Genomic DNA, 27871 nt, shown 5'->3' on the forward strand with positions numbered 1-27871 from the left:
GCTAGGCGAGACCTAAAAGAAAATAGTGTCCGGAGTAAAGGGGCCATTAGCTGTGGAAGAATACAAATGATGAATGAGGAGGGACTAACAAGCCTCGAACCATTCGGAAGGCAGCATTTAAGACAAAAGCCAATGGGCAGAGAGTGGGCGGAGCTTCCACAAAGGTTCCACACTACAGTATATACTGCATGCCTCGCAAAGCGATGGCAGCGCATTTGCGCTGCAGTGCTAGGCGAGACCTAAAAAAAACCGTTTGGAGATAGTGATTTACTCAGGTCAAATTTTTTTGGTCACTCTGGGGAACTGAGATTGGCCCCCTCCTCTTTTCTTAGCCTTTAAATAGATCCTCACTGCTTTGATGTGCACAACTTGACTTCCCAATCAATTGCGCTCTTAGATGGAATTTATTCTCACACTTTCCTTCTTGTAGGACTTAAGTCACTTGATATATCATTCTATATTTATTGCTACTCTGTGAATTGTTTAATTAATACAATGCCTTTAATACTTGATTTAGTGTTTTAAATGCATTTATTAGCATATAAAAGCACGGGTCACAGCAGCACATTTCAGGGCATATCCAGTCTCAATGGAAAAAACCCTGTCCAACAAGTTGAATGAAACAGTAATCGGGCTCATACTAAAGTAATTTTAAGCGGACAGGTCTCAGCTTGGTAGGTCATCATAGTTTTCACTGTGGTTCATCCTTGCCCGTTCAAGGGAAGGAGATAGCAGAGACAAGAAACTTTAAAACATAACTATACAATACTAGATGCCCCCTTTAGTCCCTTTGAGATCAACTCCTCGTCTTCCCCCAGTTCCTTACCCTAAGTGCTCCAGAAATGCCGTTGCAGAGTCATACTGTGAAACAGTAAACTTCTTTCCCCCATGGTCAACCCTCTGGTGTAAAGAAGCCCACTAAAGCTGTAAACCCTCTTTGGGTGTATGTTTTTTTCTGTGGCTGCACCATGGACTCTCACACTTAGTGATAGATGTCAGTTAATAATAATAAAAATTTGTAGAGCGCACGTACGCCGGGTGGCTTCATGTTGCTAAGGCTCGGAAAGCTGTCAGAGAGAAACATAGAAGCTAACCCTGTGCAAATAGCCACGTTTTCAGGGATTTCCTGAATTGCAGAAGGTCTGTGCAAGACCGTATTTTCAGCGGAAAGGAGTTCCACAATTTAGGGGCAAGGGTGGCAAATCTGCGGCCTCCTTGACATACCCGTTTGAACGCCGAGATAGAGAGGAGTGAGAGATGGGCAGACCTTAAGTTGCATGTGGGGGTATGCTTAAGTATCATACTGTTAATAAACTCAGGACTGATGCCGTGTAGGGATTTAAAAATGAGGCACCCCGTTTTAAAGGCACAGCGCTGAGAGATGGGGAGCCAATGTAGTCTCTTCAACAGGGAGGGTTGCTGATTGCCATTTAGGTTGTCGATAGACCAATCTGGCTGCGTGGTTCTGGACCATCTGTAATCGTTTAAGCAGGTAATGTGGCATGCCTAAACACACAGAGTTGGAATAGTCCAGATGAGATGGAACCGTGGCTATCATGACCTGAGTCAAGGCATCATGAGTGAGAAGGCGATGTATTTTCCTGATTTTACGCATTTGAAAAAGACACTTGGACACAACCACGCCAACCTGAGTTTTCAGAGAGAGATCGCTGTCAAGAGAGACTCCTAAGATTTTGGCCGATGTGGAAGGAAGGGGAGTTGAACCAAGCTCAGGTGGCCAGTAGTGAGGGCCCCAATACTTATGGCTATTCCCGGTGAGTACTATCTCTGTCTTACCAGGGTTTAATTTGAGATGGTTGTGATCCATCCAGCTTTGGATGTATAACATGGTGGCCTGGAAGTCAGTGACAGAGTTGTGCGAGCTGTCGACTCTGAAAATAAGCTGCAGATAATCTGCATAGTTGAAGACCAACACATTCCTGTCTTTAAGAGACTGGATCAGGGGCGCCATATAAAGATTAAACCGATGAGGAGAGAGGGCCGAGCCCTGTGGGACCCCACAGGTGGTATTGCGTGGAGGCGCCAGAAACGGTCCCTGACAAACAGCCTGAGAGCGGTCCTCCAAAAGAAGTGAGCCAGCGAGCTGCCGTCCCTTGAACACCAGCCTGTCTGACACGGTTGGCCAGAATAGTATGGTCGACCGTGTCAAAGGCTGAGGAGAGATCCAGCAGGTCCAGTGCCTGGGGGGAGCTTCTATCAGCGTTGTCCCGGAGGGTATCCATGACCTCTAGGATCACAGATTCGGTAGAATGGGCTGGCCGAAAACCAGCCTAATGAGGATCCAGATATTTCGATGCCTCTAAAAAATTGGAGAGGCATTTAGCTACATGGCCCTCTAGAACCTTAGCCAAGAAAGGTAGCAGGGAGATCGGTCGATAGTTGGATAGGAGCGCGGGGTCAGCTCCAGATTTTTTCAAGAGGGGTACCACTTCTGCTTTCTTAAAAGCCAGGGGGTCTATGCCAGATAAAATAGATTAATTCAATAAGGCAAGTGCAGGGCCAGAATGGATTGCGAGGCAGTCCTTCAGTAAATGACGGGGGCAACAGTCAGACGGGGTGCCTGATTTGATTTTCACTAGCAGGTCTTGAAAAATCTCATTGCTGATAATGGGAAAGCAGCTAAGCGTGCTATTGTTTCTATGTACCACAGAGAAGTCGGGTGAAGAAAGGTGGTCAGGGATGCTGGCCTTTATAGTGATAATTTTCTCAAAGAAATATTCATTTAATGAGATACATAATGCTTGGGAGAGCATAGCCTTCAAAAGAATTCGCTCAGGATTAGATAGTTTGTCAATTATGGCAAAGATTTCTTTTAATTTTTATTAGATTTAAGAATACGTGTGGAGAAATGGGCAGCTTTGGCGACGAGGATGCTTTTCTTGTAGTCATTCCGGGCAGAAGTATATAATAGTTTTTTCTAGGGGAGTACTTCAGGCGCCACTGCCTCTCTAATTGGCGTAAGGCCAGTTTCTGGATCTTGAGGTCATTGGAAAACCATCTTTGTGCGCCCGCACGATGTGCTAATTTAACTTTTTTTTAAGGGTGCATGCTTATTACTGGCATCAAATAACCATTTGGATACGTTCATTTCCATGGTATTAACATCATTACCAAGAGGTGTAACTGTATTAGATAGTGTATCAAGAAAGTCTTCTTTATTGATGGAGTTCCATCTCCTGGCGGGACCTCCTTCGGCCACATTGATTTTCCCAATGGGTAGTCGTTCCAGAGTGAATTTTAACAGATGGTGATCAGACCAAATACTGGGCGAACTGTAGGAGTAGAAATGGACAGACCACTCGCCCAGATCTGGTCAAGGATCCGTCCCTTCAAGGGGGGTAGGGGATGGAACCTGCTGAGAAAGGTTTAAGTTTCTAAGGAGATCAGACATCTCCGCAGATTGTGGCCCTTCCTGAGGGTCATTATACTAATAATTAAAATCACCCACGAGGAGGACCCTGGCATGCTCAATCACAAGTTTAGCCATCTGTTCACTGAGTGATAACGGAAAGGGAGACATCTGATTAGGTGGCCTGTATAATAAAACACAGACAAAAGAGTCATTGGCTGATTCCAGTTTTATGACTATGTTCTCGCTATCTATGAGAGAGAGAGACACGTCCAGGAGCAAAACCTAAAATTAGTGTGGATGATGGCAACATCTCCCCCTCCTGATTTGCCAGAAAGCCGATTGGCATGGATAATATAATAGTCAGTGCTTTGTGTTGTTTCACAACCAACATCTTGCTGATGGGTTGCATTTCATGAGTGCCCAAGCAGATAAACCTGAGGAATGTTTGATGGAAGATGGAGCTCTGAACTGCTATGTATTACGGAGTACAGATTCAACTTTCTACATTTTAAAGTCTTTAGGCCCAATGAGTCTTGTCCATGACTATGCTGACACTTTAAGAAATGTATGGGTCCTTAGGCAGGAACTCTCATAAATTTAGTCTAAGGCTATTAATAAAACGCACATGGTAGTATTATAAAGTAAATAATATTGTGGGTGTAATAAAGTGTATCATAGAAATCAAAAATAAATAAATCAAAATAATTTGCACAATTATATGTATCTAAATAAATTCGCAAAATAGACTGACATGGAGTCTGTCTCCCAAGAAATCCCAAAAGATAACTCTAACTACTCTAACATGTCTTTTATAATGCTTGTGGGTCAGAAGGCACACGTGTTTTCACAGCATATTATTACATTGTTGGTTCAAACACCCCCCACCCCGCCTCTCCAGTAACTCCTACCTCCTAAATAATCTTATTGCTTAAAGCTGTACATATTAAATGAATGAGCTGAAATTATTTGCTATGAAACAAATGAATACAATAAATTGTTCACCTAGAGTACACATCCTTCTCTCGGGGAGAAGACCGAAACATATCCTTCTCTTGGGGAGAAGACAAATTATTAAACATTTGTATTAGGGCAGACCACAACTGAGACTGTATTTGAGTTTATTTTCTGAAATAAAGACACGTATGTGGAATACTTGCACACCTAAATAACCATGTAATTGTCTATAGCATTAGCTTGGTGTGGCCTAGTTATGCTATCTGAAACATGTCTCAATCGTTATTTTTTAGCAAATTAAAATTCGTTAACCACCACAATGAAGTTGCGACTTGTACTAACATCCTATCTTGCAAATAATGTAATAGTATTTATGCTGGTAAACACAGTATGAACAGAACAGTAAACAAATGTTCTTAATCTATACACCATTAGGCACCAGTGTTATAATGATGCATCATTCCATTCGGGAAAGAGTATTAACCAATTAGCCTTCTATATATTTTTTTAAGGCTTGTTATGGTGATACCAGTTTAGCTGGGCTCAGCGTGTTTTATAATAGACAATTTTCCATTGTTTTACAAGAAACTGGAAGACGAAAACTCAATCCCACCTATGTCCAAATGTGGACAGAGGCGAGTAGTGTTACTCAGTAGGCACTAAAATGCAACTTTTAATTTTCTTATATTACTTATGGGGCATGCCCTTGCATAATGTTGACACCATCCCCAAAGCTGGCTCTGCCCCCACCCATCAAACTCTTTGAACCGATCACCCCCAAAGTTTGGGTCTAGTTACATCGCTGCCGGAAACACCCGTAGTGTGGGTGCTGGTTCGAGATGACCTATTACTGGGCGTGGAATTAGCCAAAGTGTAGTTGGGCTGTCGATGGCCTGGGCCAATAAAAACTGCTGAAAAAAAGGTACCCGTTGAATTGGAACAGGACACCGTTATGTGCAGGTCTCTTGATAACTTTAGAAGTGGCCAGCGTATGCCTGCAGAATAGAAAGGTGACCCAAGCGGAGTGGTGGTTGAAATGAACAAAAGAAAGCTGCTGCACATTGTAAACTGCTTTTCTTTTGCAGGAAAGGAGATGGTGTAGACAAACCTCTGTTAATTGTCCTTCAGGCCATGAGGAGCCTAGTAATGCAGTATAACTGGTGCCATTGTGAAGTGTTCCAGTAAGAGCAGTAATATATCCTGCTTTTGATTAATGAGCTTTGGCATAGGCATTCTGCCTTACCTGTGTCAATGGAGCACATATATCGACCACATTTTCATAGGTTTTATTAAGTTATTACTCACTGCCCTAACAATTGCCATCCAACCTCATCCCACGAGCAACCGTTCGATTCGCTCGGGAAGAAAAGCCAAGTTCTGTTTCGAACTGTATAATAACGCAGTTCGCTGTAATTGGGGCACAGTGTGCACAGCAGAACCACGACAGGCTTGCTGATAAAAATAGAAACCTTGAAGATATGATCAGTCTGCTCTAAGGAGGCGCCTGATTGTTTATTTTTGTTCTATCGGCATCTTAGTGCAGGGCAGAGAGCAAGCAGCATTGTGGGGGAGATGGTATCCAAGGTTTTTGCCGTTCAAATATTGCTAAATTCCCCTGAGGCTAGCGCTTTATGGCCACTGATTACATTTATGCATAATGCACTTTTTTGGGTTTATGCAGGAGCTCTGGTGCTGGGAGTTGGTGTTTATGCAAAGACCATCTATTGAAGTGAATGACTGAACCAGGATTCTGAACTCCTTAAGAACATTAGCATAACCTTAACAACAACAAAAAAAGACAGCACATGGTGCATGTCTATACCTTAAGTACAGTGCTTTACATTTAACTAAAATATCTTAAATGATATATCTATTTCGAATTGAGCACAAGCTGCTATAATTAAAAACAACAAAAATATATATATTTGTGGAGGATACTGAAACCAGAAGGTCAAGATTTGTTGGGAGATCCCCCCCCCCCCCCCCCACCACCACATGCCCTCCACATCCTCACACCTGCAACAAGACATTCATTTGAATCCCATATGTCTATTTTTTTAGTGTTTTTTCTAGTTTAAATAAATATTCTTTCCCATCAGAAATTGGACGCGTGTGCACCACAGAAATGTTGCTTCAAATTAATTTCTCTTTACACAGTCTTATTATTTATTGGTAATTTCTGCGTTTTTGTATTTTTTTTCTGAAGACCGTGTTTCATCTCTTTGGTGGTTTAAATGTATGATGATGTTACACGGTCTACAGCGTTGGCAAGGAGAGTGGCAGCTCCTCATTTGGGTTCCATCTGTGGACTGGTCCAGGTCACTGACCTTAGTCCAGTGGAGAAGCGAAGGAGCCCAAAGAATGCAAATTACAGATACAGAGCTAATTACACAGAGAGGTGATTGGGCTTACGAAATGAAGTGTGGAGGTGGCTACACTACGTTTTCCAGTAAATCTTTCAAATTCACATTTTTTCTCATTACATAAATGGGGTAGTATTTGAAAGTTAGCTTAAATAATGCATCATTTACAACTGAATCTCCACTGTGTTGGCCAATCTGATATCAATACATACCACATCCAGGGTTAACCACAGATGGGAAACTGAATGGGTTAATGACAAAAGTAAAGGAATGTAAATACAACTCTACATACTACTTCAGTATAACAGAATCTTCAGAAGAGCCATCAGAACCACAAAAAGAAAACGTTATGGTCGAGGCATATGAGCTACAGATCACACACTTAGCATTAGATCGCCATCTGGTGTTGGGCTCAGATGCTTGCACCTTGTTATCTTGGAAGAAGTTTTTGTAGTCACGAGATAGGTGACTCCTCCCTTGGATGATAGTGCGCATGGGCATAGACTCCATCTTCAGATAGTTTTTTTCCGCCATTGGATTCGGATGCAATTTTGCGCACCGGTTCGAAACTTTGTTTTCTAACTTTTTTCGATGCGCAAAACTTTCTATAACTCTTCAAATTGACTTAGAGCATCAAAATCTTCGTGCCTTTCATCAGTTCGATTCCAGTCGTTGACACGGGCCGCTTGGCCTATCAACGCCGTTAAGACCTACGGCTCATGGAAAGGACGCCGTTCAAAAAATGCCCCCTGTGTGGAGCGAAGTTTCCACACAGTGACCATCATAAGGTCTGTAACCTTTGTCTTTAGCCAGAACACGACAAGTCCATCTGCCAAGCCTGCACCTCTTTTTGAACTAAAAAGACCATTCGATATCGTTGGGCTAGACGTCACATCATGGCGCAGAGATCAGCTCCGTAACCAGTGGACATCTTCGACGAAGGCCCAAATGTCACAGAAGAAGATTCCGAAGACCTACAAATCATGTCAGAGGCAGAAGACTCAGACGACCCCATCACTCCTGGTCAACGAGTGAGTACTACTGTCCCTACCCCAACCCCACCAAAACAGAAGGCACTGGTCAAGACTTCGCCTGTTGGCCCCAGTCGAGACCGAAAACACACTTCAGAAGCCCAGGCTCCGGGCCCGGCTCAGAAGAAAAAAGACAAGCCTTCCGGTAGCTCGGGACCGAGCAAACCGCATGTTATAGTCCCACCTGCGCCTTCGATACCGAAGCCAACAGAACATTCGGCTCCAAAATCCACGCCGAAAGACAAACCGGCTCTGAACACCTTGAGGCCGATAGATAAACCGGCTTTGAATACTTCTAAATCTAAAGATCATACTTCGGCTCCGAAACCCATGCCTTCGGAACTGAAAAACAAGCCAAAGGATTCTACCACGCCTCCTAAGGCCAAGGATCACAAAACCCAACCCCGCTCAGACCCCAAAAAAATGGCGCCGAAAGCGGTTATCGAGGAAGAGGAACTGTTTCATCCGGATCCTGTCGATCCCAAAGAGAAAAAGATCTACATTAATCCCAAAACAGGACATGTTACAGCTGTCATGCAAAAAGAGGAAGTCAGACACAGCACATACCCCTCCAGTGCCTGTCAAGAAGGACTGTGCCACTTCTCGTATGACTCCTTCTCCTGTCCTTCCTTCTAATCCCCTTCCTCTCTATAAACCTGTTACACCACCTCTACCTGTAACTTCACAACATACACCACCACAAGATGCTGATAATGATGACCTAGGGGGAGCCCCTAATGACCCGTTCACCGATCCAGACGGCACACCACAAGACGATTGGGATAACAACGACCCAATAGATCCACCAGACAGCACAAGCTCCCAACAAAACCATCTCCCCCAGACGATAATATTGGATTTGGACAACTCATTAATAGGGCTGCTGTTTTTCACGGTGTGCACATGCACTCGGACACGACAGAAGAGGACTTCCTTTTAGATACATTTGAACACTCCCAAAAAACTGTACAAATATTACCAAAGATTAAAGGGGTCATTAAACATGCCCCTGAAATATTCAAAGATCCTGTACGAGCTAAGATTCTTAATCCTAGAATCAATAAAAATATAGACCTGCCCCTGACGACCCTGCGTACATTAAAGGACAGCTGCCTTTGGATTCACTACTGGTCTCCACAGCTAGGAAGCGTGCCAATTCACGAACCTCCGGGGTTGCACCACCCCCAGATAAAGAATCAAAGTTACTAGATGCATCTGGCAAAAGGGTAGCTGCGCAGGCGGCCAATCACTGGCGCATAGCCAACACTCGAGCACTGCTGGCTAGATATGATAGGGCCCATTACGACCTGCTGGAAACCCTATTACAGCATTTGCCTGACCAATATAAAACTCAAGCAAATGACCTAATTCAAGAGGGCAAATTAATAACTAATGCCTCCATTAAATGCGCCCTTGACGCAGCAGACACTGCCTCTAGGTCTATTAATACTAGTGTTCTGCTCAGACGGCAAGCATGGTTACGCATTTCAGGCTTCAAGCAAGAGGTCCAGACAGCCATTCTATATCCGCCTTTAAATGAAGAACAACTTTTTGGACCGGCTGTGGACACTACCCTTGAAAAAACGAAGAAAGACACAGAGACTGCAAAGTCCATGGGAGGACTGCAGTTTCCACAAACACGTGGCTCCTTTCGACGCTCCTTTTATAGAGGAGCCTCCAAAAACGTTGGTGCAGATACCTCATCTTCCTTCAAAAACATCACTCAAACATCCCCCAACAGAGGATATTTTAGAGGAGGATACCGGGGGAATAATAACAAAGGGAGAGGCCAAGGTAACAGCACTCGCACCTCCCCTGCTAATAAAAACTGACTTCCCTCCACTACCCCCAGACCATTCCACTCCGGTCGGGGGAAGATTATCACAGTGCCTACCTGTCTGGAACTCCATCACAACAGACAAGTGGGTAAAACAGATTATCCAGTATGGTTACTACCTCAAACTTACAGATACCCCCAAACATACCACCCAAGCAGCGTCCAATATCCACATAACATCTTACACTTTTAAAACAAGAAGTTCTCTCACTGCTTAAAAAGCAAGCCATAGAGCCAGTCCCCTCAGGGAACAGGGGTTTACTCGCTGTATTTCCTAATCCCCAAAAAGGACGGGACTCTAAGGCCAATACTCGACCTCAGACCCCTCAATCTGTATATACACTTGGATCATTTATCACTCTACAACAAATGCTTCCACTGCTGCAACAAGGAGACTTCCTTGCCACACTTGTTCTCAAGGACGCCTACTTCCACATTCCCATACATCCTGGTCACAGGAAGTATCTACGGTTCGTAGTGGACGGACAACCCTATCAGTTCAAAGTCCTTCCATTCGGAGTCACCACGGCACCTCGAGTATTCACCAAATGCCTTGCAGTGGTAGCAGCACACTTAAGGAGACAACAAATCCATGTCTTCCCATATCTGGACGACTGGCATTAAATAAAAGCCAAGTCATTCAACCAGTGTGTTCACCACACTCATCAAACCACCCAAACATTGCACAACTTGGGGTTCACAGTAAACTACACCAAGTCCCATCTCCATCCCTCTCATGTACACCAATATCTAGGGGCCACGATAAACACTGCCACAGCTCTAGCATATCCCAGTCCAGCCAGGATAGCCGGTATACAAGCTCTCCTCACTAAATTTTAAGTCCAACACTCTCTCCCAGCCAGATGCAACTCATAGGCATGATGTCATCTTTCATATTTATTGTACCTTATTCAAGACTTCAAATGCGTCCCTTACAAGATTGTCTAGCACATCAGTGGAATCAGGCTCAAGGGTAGCTTACAGATCTGGTGTTGGTGGACAGCCGCACACATTGCTCTCTGCAGTGGTGGAACACAACAGACTTATCCAAAGGGCGGCCGTTCCTCGAACCTGTTCCACAGATAGTACTGACAACAGACGCACCACTCGCAGGATGGGGGAGCCCATCTCCTCAATCACACAACCCAAGGCAAATGGACCACTCAACAAAAAGTGCTCCATATCCATCATCTGGAACTACTAGCAATATTCCTAGCACTAAAATCATTCCAACTGCATGTCGAGAACAAAGCTGTCCTCATCCGTACGGACAACATGACAGCCATGTATTACATACAGAAACAAGGAGGCACACATTCTCTGCAACTGTTCCAGCTCGCACAGAACATTTGGAGATGGGCCATCCCACAAAACATATTCCTGCTTGCAGAACACCTTCCAGGAGTTCACAATCAGATTGCAGATCTGTTGAGTCGACAGACACAACAGATTCACAAATGAGAGCTATATCCACCAGTTCTACCATTCTTCCAAAAGTGGGGCCAACCAGACATAGATCTATTTGCCACACACGAAAACGCAAAATGCCCAACCTTCGCCGCCAGGTTTCAACACCCGCTGTCCAAGGGCATTGTGATATGGATGAACTGGTCAGGCAGATTTGCCTACGCTTTTCCGCCACTCATTCCACTAGTGGTACGCAAGCTCCGACAACGGTCTCTCAAAATGATCCTAATAGCTCCCACATGGGCACGTCAACCGTGGTTCACCACACTATTGGAACTCTCACTAGTCCCTCACCAAAAACTACGCCTCTCCCCATAACTACTAACGCAGAACCATGGAGCGATAAGGCACCCCGATCCAATTCAGCTGAATCTGGCATTCTGGCTCCTGAAGCCCTAGAGTTCGGTTACCTTAACCTTCCACCGGACTGCATGAACATCATTAAAAAAGCAAGGCGCCCTACCACTAGAACTTGCTTTGTGGCAAAATGGAAAAGATTTGCCATTTACTGCACTAACTATAATATTCATCCACTGGATGCCTCCATCCAGAACATAATTTGCTACATACTACATTTGCAAAGATGTAATTTAGCATACTCATCCATACGTCTACATCTAGCAGCACTTGCTGCTTACTTACAAAACAGACACCATTTATCACTTTTTCGGGTCCCAGCAATTAAATCCTTCATGGAGGGCCTTAAAAGAATCATTCCTCCCAGATTACCACCCTCTCCGGTGTAGAATCTCAACATTGTACTTACTAGACTCATGGGACTCCCATTTGAACCTCTGCATAATTGTGAACTTCAGTTCCTCACATGGAAAGTAGCTTTCCTTATTGTTTATGTAAAGTGCTATAGCAAGTGAATGAATCTATCACAGACAAATATCTAGGTGTAAACCATAGAATCAACCATTCATAAAAATATTCCAATGAAAAATATTGACCATACACAATTATTAATTGGAAAAGTGTATATATATATATATATATATATATATATATGATATTTATTTAGTCATTTTTTTATATATATCATTCATTAAATCTTTTGATATTATTGATTATTCTGTTTTGTACAAACATATATATATCATTCATTAAAGAATCAGACAGACAATATATATAAAGATAACAGTTGATACAAGCAATGCGGCAGATGGAGAACTACGCGCGTTTCGGCAATGTAGCCTTCGTCAGGAGACCGTCTATTGCTTAGGAACTGTATAGAATATATAAAGAACATACAATAATTACATTTCACACCTCGATAAAAAAATTATTTTTGTCTTTTTTCGTTTTTTACATATTCACATATATACATCAATACAATCACTACGGCTAATATTACATTTTTCACTTAAGTAACATATAATACAAAAACACAATAAATGTGAATGACAATAATGATCATACTAATGTAACATACAAAACATATATCATTTAAACCTCATTATGTACACAATATACATACATTATATACAACCTATATACAACCTCATTATTAACACAATATTAACACAAAAAGAAAGAAAAACAAATTTAGGAAAAAAGAAGATAAAACAGAATCACAATTTACCCAATAGTGGAGAAGGAACCGAGGCTTTAGAAAAAAGAAGAAAACTATAATAGATAGTAAGATAAAAGGTTACGAAGGAAATATAAATGATAAATCAACATTAAACAGGGTATAATATAAAGCTCAGACTATATAGTTTCACATACCTAAACTCAACAAACCGGTATAGCCACAACGTAATGCTGCTTACTTACTCTGAGATTGCGAGAATCCTAGATGTAAAATCTCGAAGTAAGTGTAAAGATAACAATACTCCAAATGTGATGGAACAGCACAACGCCACAGAAGCTTATCTACCTGACACGAAAAGAGATGAGGAAAATAAAACTAATGTTAAATTGCATCGGCATATCCACTGATAGATCAGGCACATATATTGTAAACTCTACTAACTCACTATGTATGGATGCAGATATCCTCAATTAGAGATTTCTGAAGTATATCGAAAACCAACGATTGTTAGGATGTTTTAGGACAAACGAATATGGTGGAGGCTTGCTAAACAGCAAATAATAAAAATAAAAGGATGAACAGAGGTAAAAAAAGAAAAAAGTAAGAAAAGAAAATACTAAGGATAGGATAAAAAAATAAACCTGCAGCAATAATAACGTAAAAATATATATACGTACTGAGTTAAAATAGTAACCTGTTACGAGACGCTGATTAGCCAGATAGCCCCCGTATTTGTATGTGGATAATTGTGACACTTATCCAAAAAACCATTCCGGTGAACAGCCGAGTAGATGACAAAAACAATAGATGTAGCTGCGGAGATGAGAACGCAAAAATAATAGGATTTAATATATTATATAGTCATGATGTATAACTCAATACCGTGGACCAACTTGTTCCTACAGATCAGAATTACATCAGGATACGCTGAAGTTCAATCTCGGTATAGATAAAAGGAAAATAACTGGACGCAACAGGATATAGGTGCGTCACAAACGGTCCATACGAGCCTAAAATTTAAGAAAGAGTATACGTATGTATGCTAGAGTTACGAATATCCAGAAAAAGGATATAAGGCTCGAACTCCAAAATAAGATTATTTTCATGTTGCTACAGATAAAGGCATACCTGATTCTGTGCTTAAACGTCATAACGGGCGGCTCCGCTTGCCATCAACAGGATATTTCGCTGTGAAATGGCACCTCAAAGGCATCCTATATATAGCTAGAATGTTTCGCGCGGTAAACTAAATTGGAGAAAGGCTAATGAACAACAGCTGATACTGGGAGGTTCCTAGTTAAAGAGTAAAGGTAGATAGAGGACAACACGGATACAGCACTCCATAAGTGCGTCCATCCTCCAGAGTTCATCCGTCGTCAGAGAAATTGCCTTAAAGCGACCGACGCTGAATCACTCCAATTGCAAAAAAGAGAAAACGGACCGTATAGTCTAGTTCGATGTATAGAGAAAGATGGCACATATTGCCTCATGACCAACAAACCAATAAGCTGGGGGTCGCGTAACTACTAATTTGAACACAACAAAACAGTGTATGCTACATACAACGTATAAATAGCGATAAACACAAAATAAATCACCTCTCTCAGAAGTGTAAGTGAGATCCAGGCGTTAACCATACAGGAACCTTTCTTACAAATACATCGTAACAAAGTGGTTCTCAGAACAAATCCAAAATTCCTTCCTAAAGTCATCTCTGCATTCCATCTCAACCAGTCAGTGGAGTTACCCGTATTTCTTTCAAAATCCACACTCCGTAGCAGAGAGAGCTCTTCACACGCTAGACGTCAAAGGAGCTATACTTTATTACATTGACAAGACTAAATCCTTTCGGAAGACAAAACAATTGTTTGTAGCTTTCTCCCCACCTCATAAAGGTAATCCCATCTCCAAAGCTGGGATTGCAAGGTGGATTGTAAAATGTATCTAAATATGCTACCAAATGGCAAAACGTACATTAATAATTCCCCCTAGAGCGTATTCAACACGCACACTAAGTGCTTCCATGGCATTCTTAGGGAACATTCCCCTAGAAGACATTTGTAAGGCAGCCTCATGGTCTACAACACACACCTTCACTAAACACTATTGTGTTGACGTGCAGGCCAAACAGCAAGCTTCTGTAGATCAAACTGTTCTTAAAACACTATTTCAAACTACTGCAACCGATACAGGTGACCACCGCTAGGAGAGACACTGCTGCACAGTCTATGCTAAGTGTGTGATCTGCAGCTCATATGCCTCGAACGGAAAATGCTACTTACCAGTATGCATCTGTTCTTGGCATGTAGAGCTGCAGATCCACACACGCCCACCCGCCTCCCCGGTTCCCGCATCTGTTCCAGTACTGTCCTATTTAGATATATAAAAATGGACATCCTTTTTCTTTCCTACTAACTCCATCATTTCCCAACATGGCGAAAAAAATCTAAGGATGGAGTCCATGCGCACTATCGTCCAAGGGAGGAGTCACCTATCTTGTGACTACAAAGACTTCTTCCAAGACAACAACCAGGTGCAAGCATCCAAGCCCAAAACCAGATGGCGATCTAATGCTAAGTGTGTGGATCTGCAGCTCTACATGCCTAGTACTGATGCATACTGGTATGTACATGCACAATTGAAGCCAACTGTCCTTGTAAGGAATTCCACACAATTCTATCAGAATTCAGCAGTCTGTACGGCCAAAACACAGAAACACTACAATTGCAGATTTTCTGTGTTAAAGTCTCTATGGAAAAGATTAAGAAAATGTAAGAGCTAGAAAATTCCCATTGTGTAGCAACTGATAACACAATCCAAACATATGACCTACACAATCATAGAAGGACACCAAAGTAACTTTACACCATTGAGTACATTCACTTTCTTTTCAGAAAAGAATTTCCTTAACTTTTCATTCCAAGCAGGGCATCAAGATCACCTTCAGACCCAACCCCTCCAACATCTTTAAATATATATTTTCTACAACTTGTGTAGGCGACGTAGCTAGCAGTTTACTCAACAAATCCATGGAACTAGTTCAACTTCCACCAGAGTTGAAAACCTCCTGCATTAAACCACTCCTCATAAAGAAAGAACTCAACCCAGTAAAGTACAGGCTTTTATCTAACCAACTATTCATAGGAAAAATATTTGTAAGAGTAGTGTTTACTCATCTTTCCAAGTTTATGGAGGGAAATGACGATGTTAGATCAAAAATCCAGTTTTAGCCCAGGCAGAGGCACAGACTGCCATGAATATCCATTTGATATTATCAAACAGTAAAAATTGAGTTTCTACCCGGTTGCTTCAGGACCCATCAGCTATATGTGACACTATCACCAAACACCACTACAAAGACTCCATCATATCGGAATATATGAAAATGCTCTAAAATGAATTGCCTCTTATGTCAGAGACAGAAAAACATAGTATACCCATCAGAACCTCTCTCAAAAGTGATGTCCATCTGGGATCCTTCATATCTACTGTTAATAATCTATCAAACCCCTTTACGGACTGGATCATATCTTTCAAATTTGCCTGTTCAATACTATGCAGATGAAACACAAATCATTCTAAAAATGGATGCTCTACAAGACTTCTACAACTCAAAACCTGACAACTGCCTTCGAAGTCACCTTAAATTCATAGCTAAGTAAACAACAAAAGCACAACACCTCTAACACAGAAATCATAACCTGAGAAAAATGGCCAAAAAGGCCACCATACTGCCGTATGGACCAAGGAACTCGGGGCTCTTCCAATACCATGAAAATTAATAAACCTAGGCTTAACTATGAATTGAGAACTATCATTGATAACACATCAACAGAGTCACAAAGAGGACTTTCTACACTATGTATACACTGCATCTCATCTCCCCATACCTTTGATACCAACAAAAGTTTAAAGCTATCCTCCCTGTTGTAATCTCAAAGTTTTACGATGCCAACAGTCTAGATCTTCTCTTAAGAGGAAGCATGACTCCAGTCCTGTAAGCACCTCACTGGCTACTATAGCCAGAAGAGTAGTTTTCAAGGCACGCTGCATCGTCAGCAGAACCTCACAAGAAAATGAATCCCTATATCTACAAGTTAAATTCCGGAAATAGAAACAAAATACGACACTTTACTCTAAGCTTGCACCACAGAACCGAATACCATCTTACTGTAAGAAATCCATAGGAGGCACTTCTTTTTCACTACAACCTGACCGGCTTTGGTACACACTATCAGCTAAGATTTGAAGCATTCGGGAACATATACACTTCAAATGATGGTTGAAAATATGGGTATTTCAAGATAACTACATCTTCCTACAATGCTGGAATAGAACACAGAATAGTAATTGCGTCTTCAAGTACACTCTACCTTCACAGAGATTGAATGGTCCAACCAGCACCAAACTCTGCATGTCCAAGTATATTTTGAAGGGCTGATTTATGACTTGCCTGGTTATAATATGCTAATGTCAACTGAAGGATAACCCTCCTGGCCTGTACTAATAAGAACACTCCGTAATTAGACAGTTAACCATAGTTCAAACAGGCTGCATAAAATACCCATATACTGGTTGACAAACTTACATTCACATAAGACAGGGTGTTATGGGTCATGTTTATCCACAAGTCTGCAGCCGTAAACAACTCATCACCAAATGAACAGGCATGGAATGGCTGAAGATATCCACCAGATGTTGCTGACGAACTACGGTGGGTTCCAACTAGAAAGACTGCTTTGAACGCTACCTGACAGTGACAGTCAGACATGGAGTGATAGAAACAAAATCCATTATGGCAAATCTCCCCCACTATTGTTCACCCCTATGCCTGCTCAGGACTATACCGCAAACATATCTCACAATGGATATATCCCAGTGCCTTAACCAGCCATGTGGGCTATAATCATCACAAATCGCACAAAGGCACCTACTCACAGCTGCCAACTTACTAAAAACTATAAGCTGCATATCTGCCTATTAATCTTCCTCGTCCCTTACACTGTTAACCTGTGTGCCCTATCGCATTATAAAAGGACATCTGTGGTCTTCATGCACAACATGGAAACACTTTCTACACCGGATCAAAAGACCGACAGAACCCTTCCAACCACACATTCAACACAATGTAGCATGGTGCCCATGCAGGCAAGCACTTTTGAGCCCATAAGGGGCGTAGTAAGCACAATATAAATGCTGAAGTACAATACAATAATAACACCCAAGGATTGATGTAGTTACCAGTGCAGAAATGCTCACCAGTTTGTCTCTTGCCAGTTTGGACGTCATAGAAACACCAGACTGTCACTGGACATCTATGGGCTGATATACACAAGCTTATTAAATGTCCTGTAGTGGACAAGTATTATGGAAAAGTGTGTTAAGCTGATTACAAAACATTATGTATGATTTTACACCCACCCACACTCGCATACAAACACATTCTCTCTCTGGTATATGATTGATGCGAACATTCCAGTGAGATGGTTGCAATAACTTCAACATAAAATTGCAGAAACGTAACAGTTTTAACACATTATTTCTCATTCTGACACGTACATCTCAAAATCGGAACATGATAGGATGCTGCAGCTCGAGTGTCACTTTTTAGTAGTATTTCCAGATTTAGCCAGTGGATAGTCTTAACGAGGGAATGCCAATTATTTTGGTGGTACTGTATCCTCATATTGCAGGAACAGGAATTTAACATTTTCTTTCCAAATTGCCCGCAACAAAATGTGTGACTCATTGCAGACTGAACATAGATCTGAAGCGGAGTAGATAACCAGTACAGAATGGAGAATTTGCATGACAAATGGTAGTTGGTAAAAGCTTCCATGCAGCGCTTCAACTATTATCGGCCACACCCCTTTCTTTAGACGAGCACAGTATGGGGCGCTTTTACAAAAAATAAGCATTTGTTTGTGAAGTTGACAAACCAATGCTTTTTTTTTTTTTGTAAAAGGGCCCAATGCATCACTTTCACTTTGATGGCGGACACTCCCCATTGCCTAGACTCGGCTCGTTTAAGGATAGTGTTGCGGCCGAAATTAAAGTGTAAGTGCGGCAAGGGGCAATGTAAAAAAAACAAAAAACATGCAGCTGTGTTTGGCACAGCAAGTAAAACAAAGGCACGGCCACCACTATTGGTGTGGCATGCTAAGAACAAAAAAAAGATGTTGCGAGCGTCTTTGAAAACCATTAAACGAATTAGTGCTCTGAGGCTGTAATTGAAGCCTACCGAACACATGTTAAAGGACGTGCCCTCACAAGAGGTTACAAATGAAGACAAGGCGGTACCAAGGAGGGACTAACACGCCTATTTACAAATCAGAAGCCATAATTTATGAAGGACAATGACACAAGCCAATGACAAATCTGGGCGGAGACTGGGTGGGGCTTCAAGTGCATACTCTAATACAGCATGCTTGCAGCGCAGGCAGCTCGACCTAAAAACGCCAGATCCGAGAGCAGTCCTGAATCTTAACAAATTCACCTTAACCTCCAATCTAGTGAACCTTTGTTGACTTTGAGACAAACGCTGGATTATGTTTGAAGTCCTGTGTACTGTCCTTCGATTGATTTATGTCCGCTTGGATCCCTCTTATCCAAATCAAGATTTGTTGTGTTTCACCCCCACGCACTCTGCAATTTGTAAATGCACATATCTTAAATGGTCCTAGATCTCCACAGCAACGAATGGGGGAGGGTTTGTTTTCTCAGTACTGGCATGCCCTGCTTATAACACCACCAAATTGCTTTCAGCCTGAAGTTTTCCTTTTCCTCTTCCTATGAAGAAATTGAAAAGTTTTTATTTGTGTAGTAGTACATACAGCACTGCAGTTTCCTTCCTAGCGCAGAGAAAACTGGACGTTTGAGTGATATAAACGCATTAGTAGAGTACATCTTTCCTACTGCAGAATAAGCAAACATATTCCAGTGGATGTGTGCTTTTCGATCAAAAGTTTAAGTTGACACTTGTCTGGGAGAGGCTGGAAAGGAAGATCACTCCTCACAGTAATGCTGGTAAACAGAACGAACAGGGAAAAAACATGAGTACCCATCCAAATAGCCTGGGACAGTCAGAGTGGTAATAATAGTGTTAGGCTATGACAGAACTGGAAACTAAATTTCGTATTCGGTGTTACAACAGGTAGGAGAATGAGCTTACTACATAGCCTACTGGTATATGTTGTCAATATTTACCTCGCTGTACATCCACGCAGGTGCAGCCATTTCAGGTTGTAATTGGTTAAGTGGCTAAAGTAAGGTCTCCTCTCGTTTGATACACGATTCAGCGATTAAGAGCTCTACAGTTTAACCGTCTGAACAGTAGGAGTTGAGATCTTTTTACATGGATTATGTATGTTCCTTGGGGAACAGCCAAAGATCAGAACTTTCCCTTGGCATCGCCCCTAATCCGCGATCTAAAGTGCAGGGTTTCTGAGAACTCGTGACACTGGTTTTGTGTTCTTTGACAATTTCTCAGAAATGTCACCCCTCAACCTGCGTTTATGGGCTTGTTGTTCTTCTGTTGTGAACGTGTACTTTCGACGCTTGGAGAAAAGTATTGGCTAGAGTACTGGGCAGGATAAGAAACTACTCTGGGGATGTATGATGGGAGCAAGTGATTATGTGATGGGCTAACATGCAATAGTGGCAGCAAGGATTGAAAGTTACTCTATTTTTGTACAGCACACCTTCACCAATTACTAGTCCCTCAGCGGCAAGTGGAAGAGCTCGTCTTCGATTGGGGGATTTCTTGTGCCCTTTTAAGGGACCAATGATTCTGATTACCTTCTTGCCTATATGTTGATGGGTGATTGTACTAGGAAAGAAGGCCGATTTAAGTTAGTAGTAGTCCTTGCCTCGTTCTTTACCTGATTGCATAAGTGACATTAGTAGTGGGGCCTGATCTTTTCTTGGGTATGTGATTGGGGCATTGTCTAGCTCTGTTGGAGGTACTCTGATCCGGCCACTGGGCAATATTCTACCTTGCCCATTGCCATCAGGCCCTGTTTCCCTGTGCCTATATTATTGTGTTCAGTAATGGCCTGGCTCCCATTCTACCCTACCTGCAGCTGTGTTTGATTCTCTTTTGGTATATTATTGAAGATTTTCTGACCTTTCTTTTGCTTTTTCAATCGTATCTTTTTTTTACTTTTCTGTTCCCATGTAATGACCAAGCCAGTGAAGTCTTTATACAGAGTCACTGCATTCCTTGTTATGTATGATAGGGTGGGGTCTATTCAGTGGTGCGATGCGCTGCTAAGTAATTTATGGGACGTGGGTGTTGAGTCAGGGAGTGCCGGATATGGTTTAGTGTAATGTGGTGAAGGGTGTGAAATCAATTATATCATTATATTTACTTATTCGGATTTATGTATGGAGAGGAGTAGGATGGCTGCAGTTGAAACTGCATGTGTAACTAGGGCAGGCCTTGAACAATTATAAAAATATTACTAGACCTGCAGAGCTAGTAACAAATAATCTACTCAACCTAATTCTAATGCTCTCGGCGCATAAACTTGTTTCAAATGATGTGATCGTGGGCAAATGTTTTAGTTCACTGAGCTGCCATTTTCTTCATTATCACATTTGAGGGCACCTTCAAATATGCAAGTTCAGCATGTCTGCTGCATAAAAACTTTTGCTCGATATATAATACAAATCTAACCACATATAGGATACACATGACCCCCGACTTGCCTCTTAGCAGCATTGTCATCCGGTTGGAGACAGGCATGTTTCTCTAATCATGTTTAAAACCTATCACTTTTAATAAATAACTAAAGCATGAAGTGGTAACACACTGTTATTTGCATTCTGCAGATTTTACATTGAGGCCTCAATTTCCCACTGACATGCGGTTTTGCTGATAAAACTATATGATGTACAAACAGTGATTGGAAATAGTTTCTGTAAATGTCATTCGCACATCGCTAAATAAAGTTTCTGATTTATTTTGATCCTATTTAAATCATTGTTTGCATCACACTTCTCAGTTACAAAAACATGTGCTTTCATAATTTCTGATATATTTGAAATATTAGTACTATTCAGTTACAAGCTACTTAAATGTTGTTAGAAAAGAATGTCATCTTACATCCTTTTGTTTCACAATGATTGTCAGACAGCTCACTTGAAAAGACCTCTAACCATTGTAAGAGAGAGAACAATATACCGAGCAACATTTAGTAAAAAGACAAACTGATATTTCACTTCTTTCCTTGAACAGACGTCAAATGTGTTGAGATAAAAACAAGATTTAAATGCATCTTTATTGCTCATTCACTTTCTGAATGAAAAGAATACCTGTTCCTTTACAGATTATGTTCACTCGCGGGTGCTAAAAATAGCTCTACCACCTAATAAAATCTGACTCGCCATTGCAAGTGGGCGAGTAGACTTTACAATGACTACTTCCATCTATGGCATATGGCCTCAGCATCAGGTAAGGGGCTGAAATGTTAGGGACAACTGCCTGTTGCCTGGTCCTGACTGTCCCTTCCATGTAATTACCAATCAATCAAACTATTTGTCAGTTACTAATATCTTGGAGGTAATTATCTGTCCTCCTTTAACTATTTCTATCATCTATATTAAGCTGACCTTATCTCTGAGCTCATCAAATTGCCTGGTATGAACTGTTCAGCCCTGTTGCTTACTCTTAAAACTCCATAACTGTCTGTTTCTGTCTACCTTACCCACTCTCGCTAGTAAAAACAAATCCAGGCCACTGCATCTGTAATTGGGACCCACCCTTCGACTCCTGCTCAGCGGTAATTGATGAATCGCATAATCTCTGGATTAAATCTGTTGCAACAGAAAGTTGTGTTTTTGCTTATTCACACCCAATGCCTCTCTTGAGTGGACCAACGTGCCACATGGTTAATTTTACAGTAATAGGGTTGCACTTTACCCACTCCTGGGAGGACCTCCAAGTCCTTGGGTAATTTAGATGGGCTTGGATTTCTGAAAGCTAAATCTTTCCTTCATTCCACCCACCAGCTGACACTTCCCATTCTTGATGCTCTATCATGTCTCTCAGTGCCCACTTGCACTGCGCAAAGAGACTTTGTAAATATGCATGCTATCCCTTTTTACGGTTAACATTCTGTCCCGGTTTTCTTTTTGCTAAAGCTCTTGTTTTACTGATTAGTTTGGTAGATCTTCCAGTTTTCTGATTGATTTGATGGACTTGCTCCTCCACTGCCTAAGCCTCCCAACTTCCTCAAGCTAAACACACCTCCACTTGGTGTGCACCAACTCTGAAAGTGAGTTAGAGCTAACAAAAAATATGTTCGGATCTCTTTAAACCACTGTCAGAATAGCGAGTCCCTCACTATACAAGAAGTTAAAATGGAGAGCTGTAATATGCTGGATCTCTACGAGTTACAAAGTCAATTACTCAGTGACATTGTCTGTTTCTCTAGCAATATGTCGAAATAATTAAACAGACAAATGTATAGGTTTGCCTGTATGGTTCTAAGCAAGCCTTGCTTATACCCTTTTGTTGCTGTTTTCTTCTCACCTTTAACAAGTAACATTTTATATCGCCATTATGTTAATTAATCTTTTATACATTTTGTAACCGATCTACAGGCAGAGGTCCCATCAATTATTATTTTATTTTTAACGTTTAGAATAATTTCTTCAATAAAATCATTTAGATGGCAATCCAATAGAAGTACCTCTACAGATTGGACCCAATTTCTTTTTGGAGGTGCTCCTTGGCGATACATGCCCTGTAAATAAAGGCTGTGGTGTAGCTATGAACACAAGGCCTTGAACAGGTAGTGAAATTCTGTTGTGGGGTCTGTTCTGTCTGAAGTCTTAGTCTTAGTCTGAGGATAGTTTACAGGCCACTGGATGCCCTGGTTGTGGCCTCAAGGGACAGGCACTAGCAAACTGTTTAGTGAAATAGATAAAGCGAGTGTAAAATTCAACACCGTATTTGAATTTTCCACTTGCAACATTTGTTTGCTGTGGCGAGGAAACTTGGAAATTAAGTGTGCTAATTCTGCTTTAGAAACACAATTTGCTTTTTCCTGTTGAAGTATCACCAGAAAGGTGTATTATTTGTGAAATGATCGGGAATTGCAAAGAAAAACAAAAAAGGAGGGCCATAACGTTAAAACAAAAACCCTTAGATTGAAATACACTTGGGAGAGACTAGCTTGAGCGAAAAAGGAAAGAGAGGGGGTACCTACCGGCCTTTCACCCCCTCTTTGGAATCTTCGGAGTGAGAATAAGAAACCTTACTACAGACTCTACTGCTCGATTTCGACCATACTACAGACTCTATTGCTCTCAAATGGATCTGTTACTTGATCATGGGAAAATCCCAAAGGGGCAGGCTGTCACCTTTCACATTAAAGACCAAGAGATTGATATCCCTCATCCCCACATATACAGGACACCTTTCGCCAATTGCATTTGATCACAAGACATCACCGTTATCTTCCATGCCGATGATGCCCAACTCATCCTCTCCCTGATGCCTGCAGTTCAACTCCAACAAGTCAAAATTACTGGTCTTTGGCAAAAACGACATCCCAATGGGACCCGCCTAGTGGCCTTAGCAGCTCTGAGCGACACCCACAGACCATGTAGAAAATCTAGGGATGATTCTAGACGACAAGCTCAACATGACGGCTTATGTCAACGCGTTGTACACCTTCTGCTTCCACATCCTATTCATGCTACAAAATATCTTCAAATGGTTGCCTCAGAACACCAAATGGACTGTCACGCAAGCCCTCCTCACCAGCAGATTGGATTATTTCAACACTCTCTATGCCGGAATCTCCAAACAACTCCTATCCAGAACACTGTTGCAAGACTCAGATTTGACATCCCATGCTGCACTCGCATCAAACCGCATGCCAAGAAGCTCCACTGTCTTCCCATGCACAAGAGCAGTCAATCCAAACTTCTCATGCACACAAAGCTCTATACAACACCGGACCAGAATACCTGAACAGCTGAATCGCTTTCACCCACCAGACATTTACACTCTGCCTCACTTTAATTGTTGCACAATCCATGAATCCACAAAAACAAAACTGTAGGTTGCTCGTTCTCCTACATTGCTCTCAAGACATGGAACAATCTCCCTCAACACATCAGAGCCTCCTCCTCACTTATGGAATTCCACAAGAAGCTGAAGCCCTGACTCTTTGTATAAACACCTTGGGGACCACACACCTACACACCTGTCCAAGTGCCTGGATACCCCTACGGGTGATTAGTGAGCTATACAAATTAATATAACAGAACCTAACCAATCTGTCCATTAATGTAGAGATGTTCTGATATGTTAAATTAACTTATAAAGCGCAGCGGTTACCCAAGGACGTAGTGGTGCTAGCTCGGAAACATCTATGGGCGGAATAATGAATCAACTGGGATTAGTCTAGTTATTAAAGAGCCATGTTTTCAGTGCTCTACTGAATGAGAACAAACCTGGGGAGGATAGTTTGTGAAGAGGGAGTTGGTTCCAGACCTTGGCTGTACAGATAACAAAGCTTCTGCCGCTCCAGTTAGCTCGTTAGAATTTAGGAACTACTACTATCTTTGTTCAAAGTAGCGAAGGGTTCTGTTGGGAATATACCGTCTAAAACACTGCCTGAGTTGACATCGGCCACAGTCATATAGTGCCTTATAGGCAGTGCAAAGAGCTTTGAATCAAATGCATTGCCTAATCGGAAGCCAATGAAGCTTTTTGATTTCATTTTGTACAGACTTAAATATAGGTACGCCTGTTAGCAGTCTAGCTGCAGCATTTTGCAGAAGTTGCAATTCATTGCTGTATATTAACATATAGACAGTTACAATAATCTCCTTTTGACAGGATAAGGGAGGTTACTATAATTTGTTTTACATTCCTGGGGTGGCAGTTGTAATATCTTTTTAATCATCCCGATTGGAAGATGTCCCTGCATTCACCTGCTCCCCAAAGGTGAGCCTGGTGTCTGTTAGTACTCCTATGTTTTTTGCTTTTTTAACTGGTGTTGGTTGAGTCCCCAATTCGTCTGGCCACCATCTAGGAGACCAAAAGTTGGAGTTATTCCCGAAAATGATCACTTTGGTCTTACCCAAGATCCAGCTGTAAAGCTTTGTTATAGTTCAATTTAGAGGTGAACCATTGTTGGTTCTGAGTTTGAGGATTTTTAGAGTGAGGCTTCATCAATCTCAGTACTTGCTAAGACTTGAAGATCTATTTACTTTGTGCTAGGGGACTGACAAGAGTAGACTTCCATTGACTTTGATGTTCAAAGAACAAGTCTTTGCATACAAGCTGAGGTTTAATAGGGTATGAGCTGCTGCAAGGGTTGGCTTTCTTATGTGTTTTTTCTGCTTTACCCATTCCTAGCTAATCACTGATATTAGTAACTTCTATCTCCTTTTTTAAAGAATAAGGTGTAGCTGTTTTAATCCATGTATTACTGTAAGGAGTCATTCATCTCTTTGAGCATGTCAGAAAATGCTTTAGTTGGCGAGTGTGAAGAAATTGGTTTTGGGTGCCTTTTCATGGTTTTCCCCAGCAGAGTTCTCAGTTAAAAAAATTCTACTATGTTTAGAGATACTGCAGTTCAAGCAGTAGTCATTCCATGATGCGATGTGTTAGAGACTCTAAACATACATTGTTAGGTTTTGTTCATGAGTTGGTGGCTAGATTGCATTATAGAGTTCCATCTTGATGCATATCTTGAGGTGGAATTCCACATTGCCTGCACTAACTGTCACTGCTGTACTCCTTACTCTTAATGGATGGTAAATATTAGAGATTGTGATTGAAAGCAGTGATGAGTATTTAAAGAGTATAATAAATTCCATGCAAAGGTAGAAAGTACTGTATTTTGCTAGCCCTTTCGGCAGTATATATGCTTAGCTTTGTGATGTATTTGCTGAATGGAAGGTTAACCTTTGAAAATTACATTTCGGTCACCCCTCCCCCCTTAAATTAGGCCAAGCTTTCTACTGCTCAGGTTTTGTGGTTTTCCAGATATTTTACATATAACTTGAGTGTTATCTCCATTATAGAAAATATACTGAAATGAAAACCTCTATAAAATATCTGATTTGTGTTTTATAGTAAATACCATTCTGGATAAAGTTTACTATAGGAAGGAGTTATATTTGACTCTGCATAAACTGCTTTTAATAAACATTATCTGCGCTTGAACACATTGGGCCTCGTTACAATGTCGGTTGGAGTTGCCTCCGACCGACACCGTAGCGGTCTTGGGACCGACCGACCTCCTGTCAGCGGTCCCGACACTGCAGTTACAATGCAACTGCACATTGTGCAGTTGCTTACTCCCATTTTCTATGGGAGCTTGTGCTGTGGCCGTAGCACAAGCTCCCATAGACTAATGGGAGAATCTGTTCATCCCTGCACCTGGTGGCAGGCACCTCAGTGTGCCTGCCACCCGGTGCAGGGATTAACAGGGGGGCACCCAACTGGAGGCCGAAGGTTGAAGGGGACCCCGCTAGGGGCCCCCAGTGTCTGTTTCCGACAGGCTTTCCATGTCGAAAAGCCCAACATGAAAAGCTTGTCCGAAACAGACATTGTAATCCCTAAGGCGGAAACGCCGTCCATAGTGATTACGGGCCTGTCTTCAACTGCCCAACAGGCTTCTTGAGCCAGTCGGAGTCCAGCCAGAGTGACCGGCCAGTTTAAATTCCGACTGCTGTATTCATAATATGGCGGTCGGAATATAAATCGCGAATTTACAAATCTTCCCCATTATGTGATTCTGATTAATGTGTCTTGCTGTGCTTCAAGTCCCATATCGCTTAATATTGTGGATTTGGCTGTTTTAAAGCACTTTTAATCTTAAATTGCAATATAAAAGATTATACATTTACATCACACCTATGTAGATATTGGGTGTTGGGAATAACAAGTGCTCATTTGGTTTTCTGAAATAATTAAAAAAGTGTATGCCCCATCTTACTGTAGTCTTTATGTCCACTAGCTCTGTTAGGAGCTACTTTTTTTTTTTAGGTCTGGCATAGAGACAGATTTAGATTTTTCCCAGATTCATATAATGAAAATAATTGGTAAATAAATCATAAAGAAAAATTAATTCAGAGAGAGCCTCTGACTCGCCCCTATCAATCCATTGGTCTGTTCAACTGTTATTCACATTTGGCTTTACTGGCCACAACATACAGCACAGTTCAGTGGCCATCTTGCTTCATTCACTGCTGCCTTCCACTGCGAGTTACTGATTTGTTTTCCAGGATCACATGGGCACATCTGCCTAAAAAGAAATGCGTTTAGGTGTCGGTGGTTCA

General features: G+C 41.7%; 1 protein-coding gene across 2 annotated transcripts in view; it reads left to right on the forward strand.

Annotated features, from left to right (window-relative positions):
• SLC23A2 (solute carrier family 23 member 2) overlaps positions 1-27871 on the forward strand; it is an 833120-nt gene that overhangs the window by 491134 nt on the left and 314115 nt on the right. The gene's annotated exons all lie outside the window — the stretch shown is intronic.

Source organism: Triturus cristatus, chromosome 11 (assembly GCF_964204655.1).
Source record: "Triturus cristatus chromosome 11, aTriCri1.1, whole genome shotgun sequence".
Taxonomy (NCBI): domain Eukaryota; kingdom Metazoa; phylum Chordata; class Amphibia; order Caudata; family Salamandridae; genus Triturus; species Triturus cristatus.